Source organism: Pogona vitticeps, chromosome 5, assembly GCF_051106095.1.
Source record: "Pogona vitticeps strain Pit_001003342236 chromosome 5, PviZW2.1, whole genome shotgun sequence".
NCBI classification, from domain to species: Eukaryota; Metazoa; Chordata; class Lepidosauria; order Squamata; family Agamidae; genus Pogona; species Pogona vitticeps.
In genome coordinates this window covers 189266069-189282312 of record NC_135787.1, presented here as the reverse complement: position 1 = coordinate 189282312, position 16244 = coordinate 189266069, and positions in this window count along the sequence as shown.

Genomic DNA, 16244 nt, shown 5'->3' with positions numbered 1-16244 from the left:
AAAAGACAGTACATGGTTAAGAACACAGCTGTCATTGCACATCACAACATGGATTTGCCCAAAGGACAAAACCAGGTCTTTGATTTAAAAAAATAATCCTGGGAGTTTCTGGAGATGGAAGGAGAAGAGATGTTTGCAGGGTTTGCATGAACTCTGTCTTCTGCTTCTCTTGCAGAGAGAAGCAGAGGGAAAACAGATCCTTTTAAAACTCAAGTTTCACAGCAAACAAGAACCACCCCAAGGCCTCCTGGCTAATCCCGTGATAAACTTCTCGCTTCCTTTTCTTGGTGTGCCCTTGTTTTACCGATCCCGAAGCCAGCGGGCCCATTGTCCCCATTGTCGGTGGTTCACTCTGAACAAACACCGGCTGACAGCTTCCTTCCTCCGCGTAAACAGAACAGCTACTTAGACACAGTTCAAAGACTTCCAACACTCTCCATGTAATTATTGCCCTCTGGATGGACATGGAGAGTGTGCATTTGATACGAGAAACCCCATCGGTTGACCAAAAAAAAAATTGAAACAAACAAAATCTGGCAAATAAAATACAGTAGAGTTCAGCTTTTAATCGTCCGATGGCTCCTTCTTTTTCCCAGCCAGACAGAGTATTTGTTTAGACTGCTCAGTTGCTAGACGCAGTTGCTAGACTCTCCTGCAACACTGAAGGTGGATTCTTTCCTGATCATAAATCTGTAGAACTGCAGAGTTGGAACAGATCCCAAAGTCATAACCTCCCCCTTTGATGATATTGTTCTGTGCCGTCACGTTGCCTCCAATTTATGGAGACCCTAGGAATGAGCAATTTCCAATGTATCCTGTCCTCAACTGCCCTGCTCAGCTCTTGTAGACTCAGGCCTGTGGTTTCATTTAGAGAGTCAGTCCATCTCATATTTGGTCTTCCTCCTTTCCTGCTGGCTTCCACTTTTCCCAGCATCAGGGTCTTTTCCAGAGAATCCTGCCTTACCATGATGTGCTCAAGGTACGACAACTTCAGTTTCATCATTATTTTTTTTCCTTCCAGAGATTGTTCAGGCTTGATTTGCTCGGGGACCCATTTTTTTTTTGTCTTCCTGGCCGTCCACAGCATCTGGAAACTTCTCTGTCAGGACTGAATTTCAAAGGAATCATTCCCCCCCCCCATCAGCATTTTTTTACTATCCAAAAGCAAAGCATTGTTGTTTAATGGCAGATGGCCATCTAGCTTCTGTTTACAAACTGTGACAAAAGAAAGATCGTTCTCCGAGGCAATTTGTTCCATTGTTAAATAAAACGGGGTATAATTATTTACTTTTAAAATCCACACCCACAATTATTGGTGGTTTCTTTTTCCTGCACACCAGTTTTGAGGGCTGGCTGCAGAGCTCAACAAGTAACTCTCCATCATTCTTCTCCACAAAGATTGTCCTTACTGGTTGGTTGTAGAATCGTAGAACCAGTGAATTGCAAATCTGGAAGGTTATCCTGTCTAAAAGGTTACCCTGTCCAGCCTTCTGCTGATGTGCTGCTGTTTAGTCGTTAAGTTGTGTCCGACTCTTCATGGCCCCATGGACCAGAGCACGCCAGGCCCTCCTGTCTTCCATTGCCTCCTGGAGTTGGGTCAAATTCATGTTAGTAGCTTTGATGACACTGTCCAACCATCTCCTCCTCTGTCGTCCTCTGCTGATGTAGCAAATCCAAATTATACCCTGGTGTGGTTCAGTGGTTTAGGTATCCAGAGGAAGTGAGTTCAATTCCCCACTGTGCCTTCTGGGAGAAGATCCAGTGGGTGTAACCTTGGGCAAGCTGCACCGGCCCAGAGAACCCCCAGAAGGAGGACTGGCAAACGATGCTGATGGAAGCCTCACATTTCCTCCGTTTCTCTGTGTGTAGTGTAAGAACAGTAGACTCTGGAGCGGTTCACATGGCCGTTTTATCTATGCTCACTTAGAAGTAAGCCCCAATATATTCAATAGAGGTTACTCCCAAGTAAGTATGGAGTGGATTGCAGCATCAAGACGGTACAGACGTCTAAGAACCGGCTGTAATGGAATAGCTGGAATGGGCACTTTTCTGAGCAGGTGACATACCAGAAATATCCAGAGAAGCAGCCGCGTTAGTTTGCAGTTTGTTACATCAAAACAAGCCAACAGCGTTGTGAAAGCAGGTACCGCAAGCTGAGGCAACACACTTCCAGTTTCCCTCTTGGGAAATTGCTTTAACTCAGATCTTGAGGCTGCAACGTAGGTGCCAAATAATTTTAAACACCTCTCCTTCTTCCCCTACCTTCTGCAATGTCCAGCCTGAAGAAGACGCCCAGTGGCTGAAAAAGCTCACCTATTGTTAATATTTTAGGGGTCTAATAAAGGGCAATGCCCATCCTTCTTACAAGCCCTTGGCTCCTTTTGCTGGAAAATATTAACAAGTGTATACACTGTGTCGCTTCATGCATTTGCTGGAAGCAGACTGAATAAATACAAGCCTCCCCAAAGTGTATGAACTTGTGTTATGTCATGTCTAATAAGGAAACAAGGAAAGAATACAGGCTCAAGATGTCCATTGTTGGGTATTGGTGACTGGGCTGACATGTACATAATGAGTTTGTTTTTAAAGGGAAAGCAGGCTCTGACGGCGACTGGCAGAAAGAATCACATTGTGAAACAGTTGTTCAGTAAACACCAACCACAATGCAGAGAGATGGGTATTTGCATTATGATTCACTCTGGTTGTAATGCTCAGGGCCAAGTAACAATTCCTGCATAACCAGACTGACACAATTCATGTACACGCAAGAAGAAGGCATCAGCAGGCTCAGGAGAGCCCTACAATTCGCAGAAGGCCACCGACTCCTGTGAAAAATGCCTAAAATGTATGTGTGGGGACCCAAAGAAAAGTTATTTGAAATCTGAGTAGGCTCAGTAACACTAGACACCAGTATGGTACAGGGATTAGAGCAGTGGTTCCCAAACTGGAGTAACTCATCTGTTCTTGGACTGCAGCTCCTAGAAGCCTTGACCACTAGCTGTGTTATCTGGGATTTCTGGGGACGACAGTCCAAGAACACCTGGGATATCCCAGGGTGAGATCCATTGAGTTATTGAAAGTGTTGAACTAGCACTCAAGGAGACCCACTCAGTCATGGGACTCCCTGAGTGATGTTGGTCTTACCACATTCTCATAGCTGGCCTACCTCACAGGGTTGCTGTAATGATAAAGTGTGGAGGAGAGTCATGGACACTCTTTGAGCTCGCCGGCAGAGAGGCAGGTTATGAACCAACCAAGCAAACAACAATTAAAATGACGTGCGGACTTACTTTGGCAGGAGTTGGGTGAAACTGAATGTTCCAGATGTGGCTAGCCGGCTAGGAATGCTAAATTGGGAGTATTCTATTTAGGAGCAATTCGTTGCAGGTCCAGCTTGTGAAGAATTACATTTATAATTAGCCACAAGAGACTGGTACTAAGTGAGGGCAAAAGAGAAGATATGATCTGACGGGGGTCTGCATTGTTTAAAGTAACAACAGCACACATTCGGGAGCATCCAACATGGTTTTGTGCCAGGAACCAACAATGATCAAGATAGGCACAAAATGGGAAAATGGTGATTCGTTTTAATTTGTGATTCGCCAAGGTTGATAAATTACAAATAACAAATTTATGATTTTTTTTCTGACAAATCAGTGAATCAATTTGTTGATTCTTTTTTTAAATTCTAAAATCCTATAAAATGCCTCCCAGGAACCTGGACACCAAAATTGCAGACAAGCTTTCCCTGACTCTCCTCTACAAGACCTGCAATGTTGGTGAAGTTTCGGTGTTGGATGGTCAAGAAACTTTTCTGGAACCCCCTCTTTGTGGGTATATAACTTCAACATCTGAAACCCAGTCTTCACCAAACATGGAGAGATTGTAGAAGAGAGTAAGAGGAAGCTTCTCTGCAATTGTGGTGTCACTAGGTGTGTGTGTGTGTGTGGGTTTATAGCCCAATGAATAAATAAATGATAAATTACAAACATTTCATTAATTCATTTTTGCTGGGGGTATAGATTCATATGGATAGAAATCTATACCCCCAGCAATACAGTTTAAAATTTAAAATTGCAATACATTTTAAAATTCATGCCCATCTCTAGAAATAACAGTGTTGAAAAAGAATATGACCAGGAAATAGAGAGATTAGTTTGGTTTGCATTTTAATCCAAACTTACCTAATTATCAAATTCCCAACCTCGAGTTCTGCAGTAAAACATCTAAACCACTGAGCTATCCAGCCAACAATATATAAAATAAAGCTCAATTATCTTTCAATATTGGGCATTCTCCCATTTAAAAATGTGTACAAAAGTGCACATATTGAGGAAGAGTGTACCCCGAAATGCTCATATTCATCTTTTAAAATTTGTGATTAAAAAAATTGCTTGCACAAATGGGAACATGAAGCAAATTTCCATTTGGGGAAAAAAGTATTTTAGGAGATCTGAACGTGTTTTAATGCAACTTGTCTCCATGTAAAATGCACAGGAAAAACAGGAACCAACACTGTCTTAATCTGTCAATCCCTCTGTCTGATTGACACAATAGTGTGGAGGCTTTAGCTTGCTGGTGGGAAGATCAATCAATTCAAAACAGTGTTAAAATCACTATAAACATTCATTGATTGTCATCGGTTATTATGCCTTGTTCTGTTTGTCGGCGTTTATCCCCAGCTATAGAGAAATGGCTCTGTGGCCTCCACTTGATGGAATTAACAACCACTGTGAAGTGAGATTTGTGGTTAATTAACAACCAGTTTAGGAAATTATGCTATCATCACCTCATCCTTCCTTCCTTAGCAGTTCCTACCTCGCTGGGCTTCCTTTCCTCTCTCCATTCTCCTCATAATGTCACACAATTTTCCAGCTCAAGGATATTATTTTTAGCTAAATACACCCCTGCCTCACATACAAAACAAAGGGCTTTTATTTAAAAAAAACAACAACCTTGTATGCACTTCTTGGTTTTATTTGTTTCTGATTTATTTCAGGGACATTACAGGTGGATATTGACTGAGATGGGATACCAGGTTGTTTTTCTTTTTAAAGAAAACTGCTTCCCTAATTCAAAAAAATGTGACAGATTCTGGAAGCTGTTGGTTGAAAAAGTAAAACTTTTTCCAGCTCTGGATGTTAAGAAATGTTTTGTTTTGAAGAGAATCTGTGCCTTTGTGCATTGACAACTCTCTATCAGCCCCCCCCCCCCTTTCTCTCTGTGTGCATCTGACACTGAGGTGACCTCCAGCTTTCCTCACCATCATCTGTTGACAAGGAACACCTTTTGTGTCACCCTCTGCAGTGATAACACCCAAAGGGGGGGGGAACCTCACAAACATTAGCCTCCCTCCACCCATTCAGGCATCAAATGACCTGAAGAGAAGAATATGTCATGGCAGCCTCAGTGGAATAAAAGGACAAGAAGAAACACAGATGTGTTCAATGAGGCAAGATCTCCATAGGACAACTCCACCTCAGCTCCTTCTTTTTCTAACCTATTCTAAAAAATTTTAAAAAATAAATCTCAATTTGACTCTTCTGGGGGTCAACTCCGGGAGGGACCTCTGAGTTTCCCTCAGTAGCTATGCTGACTTCTCCCATGACTCCATCTTTAATAGTTTACCAACATTCATATGATTTTACTTCCATTCTGAAAGGGTGAAATTGTTGCAGAGGTTTGAGTTTTGGGTGAATTTCTCTAGCTGTGTAGCAAAAGTGCGGAGATTCACAGGGAAGAATAGTTCTCCAGAGTAGCCCGCCCCCCCCCTTTTAAATTAATTCTTATTACAGTCTCAGTAACTCACTCTAAGACATTAGTAGGAGAAAAAAAAATAAAAGGTTTCATTATTTACTTACAGTTGAACAGATCAAACAGCAAAATGATGAACATGACTGCTTTCAACAACAGCCTTTCAACAACAGACTCAAGAGAGGGGGAAAAGACACAGAGCAGAAAGGCAGGGCTCTCTTTGAATTCAGATATAAGGAAGGAAACATGGTCACCTCAGCCCATAAAGGTTCCCTCCAAGCCATACCTTACCTAGGCAGCATGCAAGCTTGTAAAAACTCCAACAGAAATCCCTCTCCTAATACTTCATTACAGGTAATAACAACTTTAAGCAAACATTTGCTGATAGTTTGGGCCCCATCTGTTTTGCCTTTGGCTTCATCCATCCCTGGAATCTGGCTCCAGAAAACGTCTCTGAAATTAAATTTGGCCCTCAGGCTGAAAGACGTTTTCCATCCTCCCAGTAGGGAAGCAGTCAAGAGACCTTTCTCTTGAGCTGCTATCGAACATCTAGACTGGATCAGTGCACCAAATACCTGATACGATGAGCACATTTTCCTAACTCACTCCCCTCCCCTCAATGGTGTAATAATTATTATTATTCTTTTTAGTGACCACAACAGAGATGATTTTCTGGCTTCTGTGAGAGCCCTCAAGCTAAGACAAAGGGTTGAGGATTATTCACTTTCATCGTATGCCAGATACCATGATCAACAGGAGATATCATCACATCCTTTTGGCAGAGTGGATTTATGTCTATGGTGCTTCTGAGCCAGAACACCTTATGGAGTATAGATTATTTTAGTGTTTACATTCTGAACATTGTTCCAAATTTCTTGGTGCTTCTTTATCTAGCTAGCAGAGCAGTCTATATGTTGCACTGAGGAATTGCAGAGGTGGGGCAAATCACTATCTTCAAAGCTCTGGATGCACAGTAACTTCCAGTGCATCCCTGGCAACCCTCCACTATGCCTTTTCCTACTGTCTGATCTTGGAGGTCCAGTGTTGGAGAAGATTAAGCTATGGAATTCTGATGTCATAATTTCGACACTAGGAGCGGAGTCTGGGGTCCTGAGGACCTCTCTTCACCCTTGGAGGGACAGAGCAACATGATTTACACCCCTTGGGATAACCTATCAGGGACTATATTACTGCTTTGGTGAAGCTGAGTTGTAGTTTTTTCTGCGCTACCTACCACCAGACAAGAATATTCATGTCAACTGTGGTGTTCCTCTAATGCAGTCCTTCCCAACCATGGGTCCCCAGATGTTCTCACTTTTAATTCCAAAACTGAACTTCTGGAATCTACACCCCCAGAATACAGAGTTTCCTTTAAGCTTTGGAAAGGGCATGGTGTTTTTACTTGAAAATGGTAGAAACATATGGACGTCGACATTGACTCGGGCATGTCGTGAGAATGGCTGATGGTCAGATTCCAAAAGATCTCCTGTATGGAGAATAAGTGCAGGGAAATCGCCCCAGAGGGAGACCACAGCTGCGATACAAGGATATCTGCAAGTGGGATCTGAAGGCCTTAGGAATGGACCTCAACTGATGGGAAACCTTGACCTCTGAGTGCTCAGCCTGGAGGCAGGCATTGCATCACAGCCTCTCTGAATTTGAAGAGACCCTTGTCCAGCAGGCCGAGGCCAAGAGGCAGTCCTGAAATCAGCCAAATCAGGGAGCTGGACAGGGGACAGATTGTATTTGTCTTCAGTGTGGAAGAGATTGTCACTCTTGAACTGGCCTTCTCAGCCACACTAGACGCTGCTCCAAGTCCTCTCTATTCAGAGCACATTACCGTAGTCTGAGATTGAAGGATGCTTAATCTAATCTAAAAATGGATTGAGGATTATTGGTTTTAATGCAGGAATTGCTGATTGGCTATGAGCCTGAGGTGCAGATGCAGGCAGCTGATGTCAGAAGAGAATGCAAGCCAATCAGCAACCACATGCGCCATATCATAGCAAGCTCTGTGTGGTAATAGTGTTTAAAAGCTTGGTCTGAGACATGGGCGATCCATGTTCCCGTTAGCGAAGAAATTGACTGGGAGAACTTGGGGCAGCCACCATCAGCCTGACCTTCCTCACAGGGTCGTTGTGAAGGCAGAAGCGAGGAAGAGAGTCACATACTTCATTTACCGTGGGAAAGGTAGTAAATGCATATAATAAACCAACCTACCAGCCAGCCAGCCAGCCAGCCAGCCAACCAACCAACCAACCAACCAACCAACCAACCAACCAACCAACCAACCAACCAACCAACCAACCAACCAACCAACCAACCAACCAACCAACCAACCAACGTAAGTAGTTACAGAGCCACTTCATTCCATTTGCTCTTTCCTGGTATTGTTGTTGCTATGTGCTGTCAAGTTACCCTCGATTCATGGCAACCCAGTGAATGAGTGCTCTCCACAATGAGCCCTGCTCATCTCATGACTGTGGGTTTCTTTTGGAAATCAGTCCATCTCGTATTTAGTCTTCCTCTTTTCCTGCTGCCTTCCACATTTCCCAGCATGATGGTCTTTCCCAGAGAATCCTGCCTTCTCGTGATGTGGCCCAATGTAGGACAGCTTTAGTTCCATCCTTTTTGCCTCCAGAGATCATCATCATCATCATCATCATCATCATCATCATCATCATCATCATCATCATCATCATCATCATCATCATCATCAATAATAATAATAATAATAATAATAATAATAATAATAATAATAATAATAATAATAATAATAATAATAATAATAATAATTTAGTTTATATCCTGCCCATCTGATACATCAGTATCACTCTGAGCGGCTAACAACATATATACGTTACAGTAATAAATTCCGAATTGATTGGACCAAGGGCCCATGTGTTCCTCTTCCTGGCAGTCCAGAGCATCCGCAAAGCTCTTCTCCTTTCTGGTGATGACTGAGACCGAGGCATACAATAAGAATATAAGGTCCAGAAAGGTTGGGGAAAGAAGGTGACATCAAACCAGCAAAGCAAGGGAAGAAAAAGTGCAGGAGAGAAATGCCAGTCAATGCAGATATTTACCAAACCTTCCTATTGACCCATATTTGCTCTTATCAGGAAGCCATTATCTTTTAAAACAATGTTGACTAACAGTGTTTCCTTTACTCTTGTCTCTCTCCGAAAAGAATAACAAATAAGCTTAATTCACCACAAAATCTTTCTTCAATGCCTTTTTAAGCCTCACACAATGGCAGTTATTTTAAGGACTATGACTAAGGCCTTTGCCACATTTTTTCTACTCTGACTTTGGGTGTTCGGTTCCTCCCTCCTTTTTTTTCTTTCTTTCTTTTCCTTATCCCGGGGAACACTTAATCACATTTAATCTTTGGGCCATGGAAGGGCCATTAACTTTGTTTGCAGAGAGATTGATATAGGAGCTTTCAGGTTCTTCCCTTATTCCTCTTTCCAACAAGGCTTGTTATTTTTCTTTCAAATAATTAAAAAAATATAACCGACAAAGGATATGTTAAAGATTTAAAAGATTTGAAAGTGTATCTTACTCAAGTGGGGCACTGTTACAGATGACAGCCATCAAATTCAGGCACACGGGGAGGCAGCGAGCCAATCTTTCTATCAGAGCGTTGCACACTTTAAAATTATCGACATATATGAAATCTAGGTAAAATTAAAAACAAAGTAAAATATTAAGATACACAATGAGACTGTTTTTGGCCAGACGCAGGCCAATGAGAATGACGGATGGATCGTGTGTGTCACCTTTTGATAGAGGGGGAGGCAAGAAATAAGAACGCCTGGATAAAAGATGTCTTATTATATGGGCAGAGAAGACATTGTGGAAGAAGAATGTACAGAAACTTAAAAAAAAAGTTGTGGGCCATCTGGCATTAATAGGACAAACTAAAAAACAGTGGATAAAAATTAACTATTTCCTCCATTTATCTATCTACCTTAAAGGGACGTGGTGGCACTGTGGGTTAAACCGCAGAAGCCTCTGTGCTGCAAGGTCAGAAGACCAAGCAGTCGTAAGATCAAATCCACACGACGGAGGGAGCACCCGTCGCTCGTCCCACCGCCTGCCAACCTATCTAGTTTGAAAGCACGTAAACTGCGAGTAGATAAATAGGTAGCACCATGGTGGGAAGGTAACGGCGGTCCGTGTCCAGTCGCACTGGCCATGTGACCACAGAAACTGTCTTCGGACACGATAAAATTGTGGAAACTGTGGAAGGATTTCTAGGGGGTGATTATTGTGGTATTTATACAAACCCCAAAGCCTGAGATGGACCCCAAAAATTCAAAAGAACAAATAGAGACTTGGTCTGTTCAATCCCAAAGTTCTGGAATAGTGGTGCAAGAAATAGAAAAGGAATGGCAGATTAATATACAAAGGCTAATATTAACAGGGTTCCAGCAAGTGAATGCAGGTCTTAGCAAATTAGAAGATTTGATGAAAGGGACGAAAGAGGGGACAGTAGATGCCAAACAAAAATTAAATGAAGTTGTACAGACTTTAGAATCGTCTGTATTAGACATGACACCAGGAAATATGAATGTAGTAGAGAGTTATCCAGTGACCCATGCAGCTTCCAAAATTAAAAAGCATTATGACAAAAATCTTAAGGAGGCAGAGATACTGAAACCAGACAATTTTATGGTGAAAATATGGGAAGTGAAAAAAATGGATATTCTGTCAGATGGGCTGAAAGACTGTTCAATTCAAAAAGAAACTGAACGATGGGATGTATTGTATAAATGGCAGCAGCTACCAGACAATGTTGGAATAACATAGAATAAAATTAAAGTTAAATGATAAGATAAAAGCAGGAGGGTAATCAAATTGTGAAAAAGCAAAAAGTTGATATGTATTAGTAATATGAATTGATTGGATGATGTTATACTTTATGCTCTCCTATCCCCCCAAACCATTTTTCCTTTCCTATCCCCTCTTTCTTTTTGTACCCTCTATCCCTGTTCCTAAATAAATTAAAAAAAAAAAAAAAGAAACTGTCTTCGGACAAACGCTGGCTCCATGGCTTGGAAGCGAGGATGAGCACCGCGCCTCCATCCATCCATCCATCCATCCATCCATCCATCCATCCATCCATCCATCCATCCATCCATCCATCTATCTATCTATCTATCTATCTATCTATCTATCTATCTATCTATCTATCTATCTATCTATCTATCTATCTATCTATCTATCTATCATAAAATTTCAGAGCTGGAAGGGACCCTGTGGATCATCATGTCCAGACCCTGTCAATAATGCACGGGGGGGGGGGGGAATCAAACTCCCAGTCTCTGGCTCCACAGCCACATATTTAAACCACTGTGCTATTCAACAGTTTAAAATATTTTTACCTTGCTTTTCTCCTTTAAAGGACCCAAAGAGGCTGTCTATTTCATATCCACTCACTGGCAGAGCTCACTTACATCATTCCAATTTTGCTCATTAATTCACACAATATTAAGACAGAGACAAAGCTGTGTGGCCGTGCAGAGTCATGCTAACAGAACTATGTCTTTGTGTTCTGTGTCGTCACATTGGAAGCTAACTGTAATAGTTATGGAGTGGCTTTGCTTGTTCCATTCCCCTCCCCCCATCCGTTTCCATGGTCGAGTGGGGATTCGAACCCAGGGCTCTCTTGAGTCCTAGTCATTGCTCCATCTACTATCCCACACTGAGGATCCCAGAAACATGGCGGCATCACTTTGAAACAAAGGGTGGAAGGAAGGAAAAGCAAGTTCGAAAGAGTGGATAAACAAATTGTACACACAGTGGCATAACATTTACACACGCTGATTCTATATGCACAGATGTAAACTCAGCTATGTCTATGCAAATAAAATGCAAGACATCTTGCTGTAGCATTGATGATTGTGACCAGTTGACCCATATGCCTGCTTAGTTGAGTGTCCAAGGTCTGCTGATTATGGATTGTCAGCTTCAAGGCCATGATATGCCTTCTTGTTGTTCTTTAATCTTTAATCTTTGTGGGGTGGGTGGGCTCTACAGAATCATAGAATAGTGAAGTTTGAAGGGGACCTATAAGGCCATCAAGTCCAGCCACCTGCTCAGGGCAGGAATAAAAATCGAAGGATATCTGCCAGATGATTATCCATGTTTTTCTTGAATGCCCCCAGTGTTGAAGCACTCACTAACTCCTGAGGTAACTGGTTCCACTGTCATACTTCTCTAACAGTTATAAAGTTTTTCCTGATCTTCAACCAAAATGTGGCTTCCTTTAACTTGAGCCCATTGTTGCGTGTCCTTCACTCTGGGATGATCGAGAACAGATCCTGCCCCTCCTCTGTAGGACAGCCTTTCAAATATTTGAAGAGTGCTATCCTCTCACCCCTCTGTCTTCTTTTCTCAAAGCTATAATTGCCCTGAGGGCTGCATGAAGCCTATGGACTACATGTTGCCCACACCTGCAACAGAGGAGATCTTGTAGTGGAGGGCTATCTTTTGAAATTTATCAAAGAGAAAGGGGTCTTTCAAGAATTAGCATCCCTCCCTTCCCCCGAATGCCATATGGTGTGGTAGACCATGTATGGTGCACATAGTTTTGGGGCTCCCTTGGGCGAATCTATCCATCACTGGTGCATATTCAAAGAAATAAGTATCTTATACATATGGTTGTTTTGGGTTTTTCGGGCTCTTTGGCCGTGTTCTGAAGGTTGTTTTTCCTAATGTTTTGCCAGACTCTGTGGCCAGCATCTTCAGAGGACAGCACCTTAGCACAACAATACGCTCACAACAAGACACACTAATCACCCATCTACAGAAAAAGACAAAAGCCTATCTCACAGCCATAAATACTGCACTCCCAAGCCAACCACACCAGAGCACAGAGTGCTGTCCTCTGAAGATGCTGGCCACAGAGACTGGCAAAATGTTAGGAAGAACAACCTTCAGAACACAGCCAAAGAGCCCGAAAAACCCACAACACCCCTCAGATCCCAGCCGTGAAAGCCTTCGAGAATACATCTTAGACATAATTTTCATCACCATATTAAATGAGATGGTGCCCATAAAGATGACAGTGCTGGGAAAAGTGGGAGATGGTAGGAAAAGAGGAAGACAAAATATGAGATGGATGGAAGTCCAAGGAACATCTGGGGACCCATGGCTGGGATCATAGGATTACATTTTGAAGACTACTGGTTCCCTCCATCATTAGACATCAGGTGGGCAGGCGTTGCCTAAACAATGAGCAGCGAGCAGGCCAGAACTGATTGTTCTGGGGAAACCAATCTTATGTTGCAGAGAATCGGTTCCGGTTCTTCAGCAACTTGAATCAAGACCTGTCGTGCTTCAAAGGCTGCACGGATTTGGCCCGAGGCCATTTTCTGAACTTCACGGTCGGTTGGGGATTTGAACCTGAATCGCTCACAGGCTGACTCGAGTCCAACTGTACCAGTAAAAATAGCAAAAGCACCTGCATAACCATTCTCCATCAGCCAGCCATCTCAGGGACATAACATAAGCAAGGTGATTAACAGACAGAGCGTGCTGGCTTTGACTGAGGTCCATATAATTAAGAAGACAGGTTCAAGTGGTGATGCTGGAAATGGAGAAGACGTATTTCCACTGAAGGCTCATGAAGAGTTGGATTTGGTGGCATTCCAGCTCAAGCTACAGTCTAGCAGAAACCATGAAATGGAGAATTCACACCAGCTGTCAGCTTTCTCCCATGGGGCCACTGGAGGTCCTAACCTGGGGAAATGGGGCTAGTTCCATCTGGGGCTAATTACTCCACCAGGGAAGGAAACCACGAGGATATAACCTGATTTAAGAGCCAGTCTTTCTCTCCTTCTTAGTGTTCCTTTGACATTTGTCCAACCATGAGGTCAGCCTCATGATGTAGGAAGAGAATAAAACATGTTTTGAGATTTTCCCTCCTCCAATGACTGAAACTTGGACTGAAAAGTATACATATATGGACCACGTCACTCTTCCTCTATTGGACTTGCCTCTAGAGTCGAACGGCTTTACATCGTTGCAAACAGAATCTAATTCTTTGTTCTTTCATCGAATATTCAAAACTGAGTTCTTTTCTTTTGGAGACATCTTTAAATAATCTCCTTTGGCAACCTGGAGATCAGTTTGTTTCCTTGTCAGTTTCCCAGTCATGGAAAAAATCCTATCCTCTATTTTGCTTACCCTCTTGGAGTTATTCGAATGAAAAGGGATCATTTGTGCCCAAGTTGCATTTTGTACAGGGACATGGTGGCGCTGCGGGCTAAACCGCAGAAGCCTGTGCTGCAGGGTCAGAAGACCAAGCAGTCGTAAGATCGAATCCACGCGACGGAGTGAGCTCCCGCCACTTGTCCCAGCTCCTGCCAACCTAGCGGTTCGAAAGCATGCAAATGCAAGTAGATAAATAGGGACCACTTCGGTGGGAAGGTAACAGCGTTCTGTGTCTAGTTGAGCTGGCCACGTGACCACGGAAGATTGTCTTCGGACAAAACGCTGGCTCTATGGCTTGGAAACGGGGATGAGCACCGCCCCCTAGAGTGGAACATGACTGGACAAAAATTGTCAAGGGGAACCTTTACCTTTACCTGCATTTTGTACAGTCTACCAAACTAAGCGGTAAAGCTTCTCCTGAACTATTCCACTTTAATTTACAAGGGACAGAATGGGCACATCTCCCTTCTGCTCAGAAAACATTCTTTACCTAGAAACAAAGCATCTCAGGGACTTGAGTTTAACCTGACTTTACACGGTGTGTAAATTCAAACTTTAAAAGGGATGCATTTCGGGATTTGTTTAAATTAATGATTCTAGTGCATTTATTATTTTAATATATTTCAGTGTAGCCATGTAGGTTTTGCAGTTGGAAAATCCATTAGAAAAATAAGATTTTGCATGCCTCTCCATTAAAAATGGGTGTCTATAGCCAGCATGCTCTGTTTCTCCCATCCAACTTAGAGGGTTCCCCCCATGCCTCATGAGTCTTTGAGATGGGTCCTTCTTTCCTGCTGCTTCCTTTGCTCTCTGCCTGTCCTCTTTTCTCCAGTTTCTGCTCTCTGAAGATGTAGCTCCACATTATAGGTATAAAAGGACAATGCCATGAACTGTAAGTCCAAAACCTGTAAGTTTTTGTTTCCTTTAACCAAAAAGCATCTAGACTGACTGTTTTTTCCTTTTAAAAAGGGAAGAAACAAGACTGGCCAAATTTCCACATGTTGTTCTCTGCACACACAAAAAGGGACTAACTAAATTCCAAATCCCTCCAACAAAATTTGGTTTGGAAGACTGCTCTGCTACAGGAATGGTTGGTGAGAACATGAGAGAGGGCCTCTTCTTGCCTGCTTCTAGGCTGTGGAACTCCCTGCCAAGGGAAGCTCGTTTGAACCCCTCCCCCCAATAACATATTATTTGGTGGCTCATGTTCTCCTGTTTTCATTATGGCGTGGAATAGCTATTCTCACATCTTTGCAACATGGATTTTAAAATTGTTTAAATTGTTTTTATTGCTAAGTTATTTAACCACATTTTAATATTTTAACTTACTACTTGTTTGTCTCATTGTCTATGAATATGTCTTTTGAAGAACGTTATGGGTCCTGTATTATTGTGTGAGGTGGTTTCAATGGCCAGACACCGGTCTCCTTGGCGCTCCTAAGTGCCTCTAAGGCTCATCGGTGTCTCCGTTGTACACACAATATTTGTCGAGAAGATACTACGCAGGAAATCCACATTGTCTGTTTCTCTCATACACAGATCGTGTTTTACAAGTTTGGGAAGCAGGAGGCATGTTGAATGGTCTCAGCTTTTCGGCACAAGAAAAGGAGAGGCCAAATATTTTATTTCAGTCTGAGCTTTTGTGTGTGAAGACCCACTTCCTCAGCACAAGAAGTGCCATTTCCAGTTGTTACCCATAGCCTGACTTCCAGAGATAGTACCAGACCTGAGGTGCTGGTCTCAGGTTTGGTTCTGAAAATGCTGAGTATTGGAAGCTACAGGTCAGGCAACCCTAAAAGTGGACAACCAAAAAGTATAGTCAAATACTTCCAACGGCACATTGCAGGCAGGTCGGCTGAAGATGCTGACCTGGAGAGAGGCATGGAGAGAAAATAAGAAATACAGCAGGACCTTCTTAGCAGTTGCTCCTTGGCTATGGAATCAACAGTCATTGGCCATTCGCCTGGCCCCGTTGCTGGGGACTTTTAATAAACAACTAAAAAAGTGGGTATTCCAGCAGGCTTTTCAAACCATGTGTATCATGGAGCCCATTGACACCAGAGCCAACAGCTGATAATGTCATCGACTATTGCCATTTTAAATGTTTAGGTATTTCAGAGTGTACAGTATTTTATACTCTGATATTGCTTTATTTTATTTTATAATTGCGTTGTATTATATGATTTTGTTTGTGTTATTTTGCATTGAGAAAGCAGCCACCATGTTCTCTAGACTTACAAAGAGAGTGTGGCTTATAAGAAGCTGAC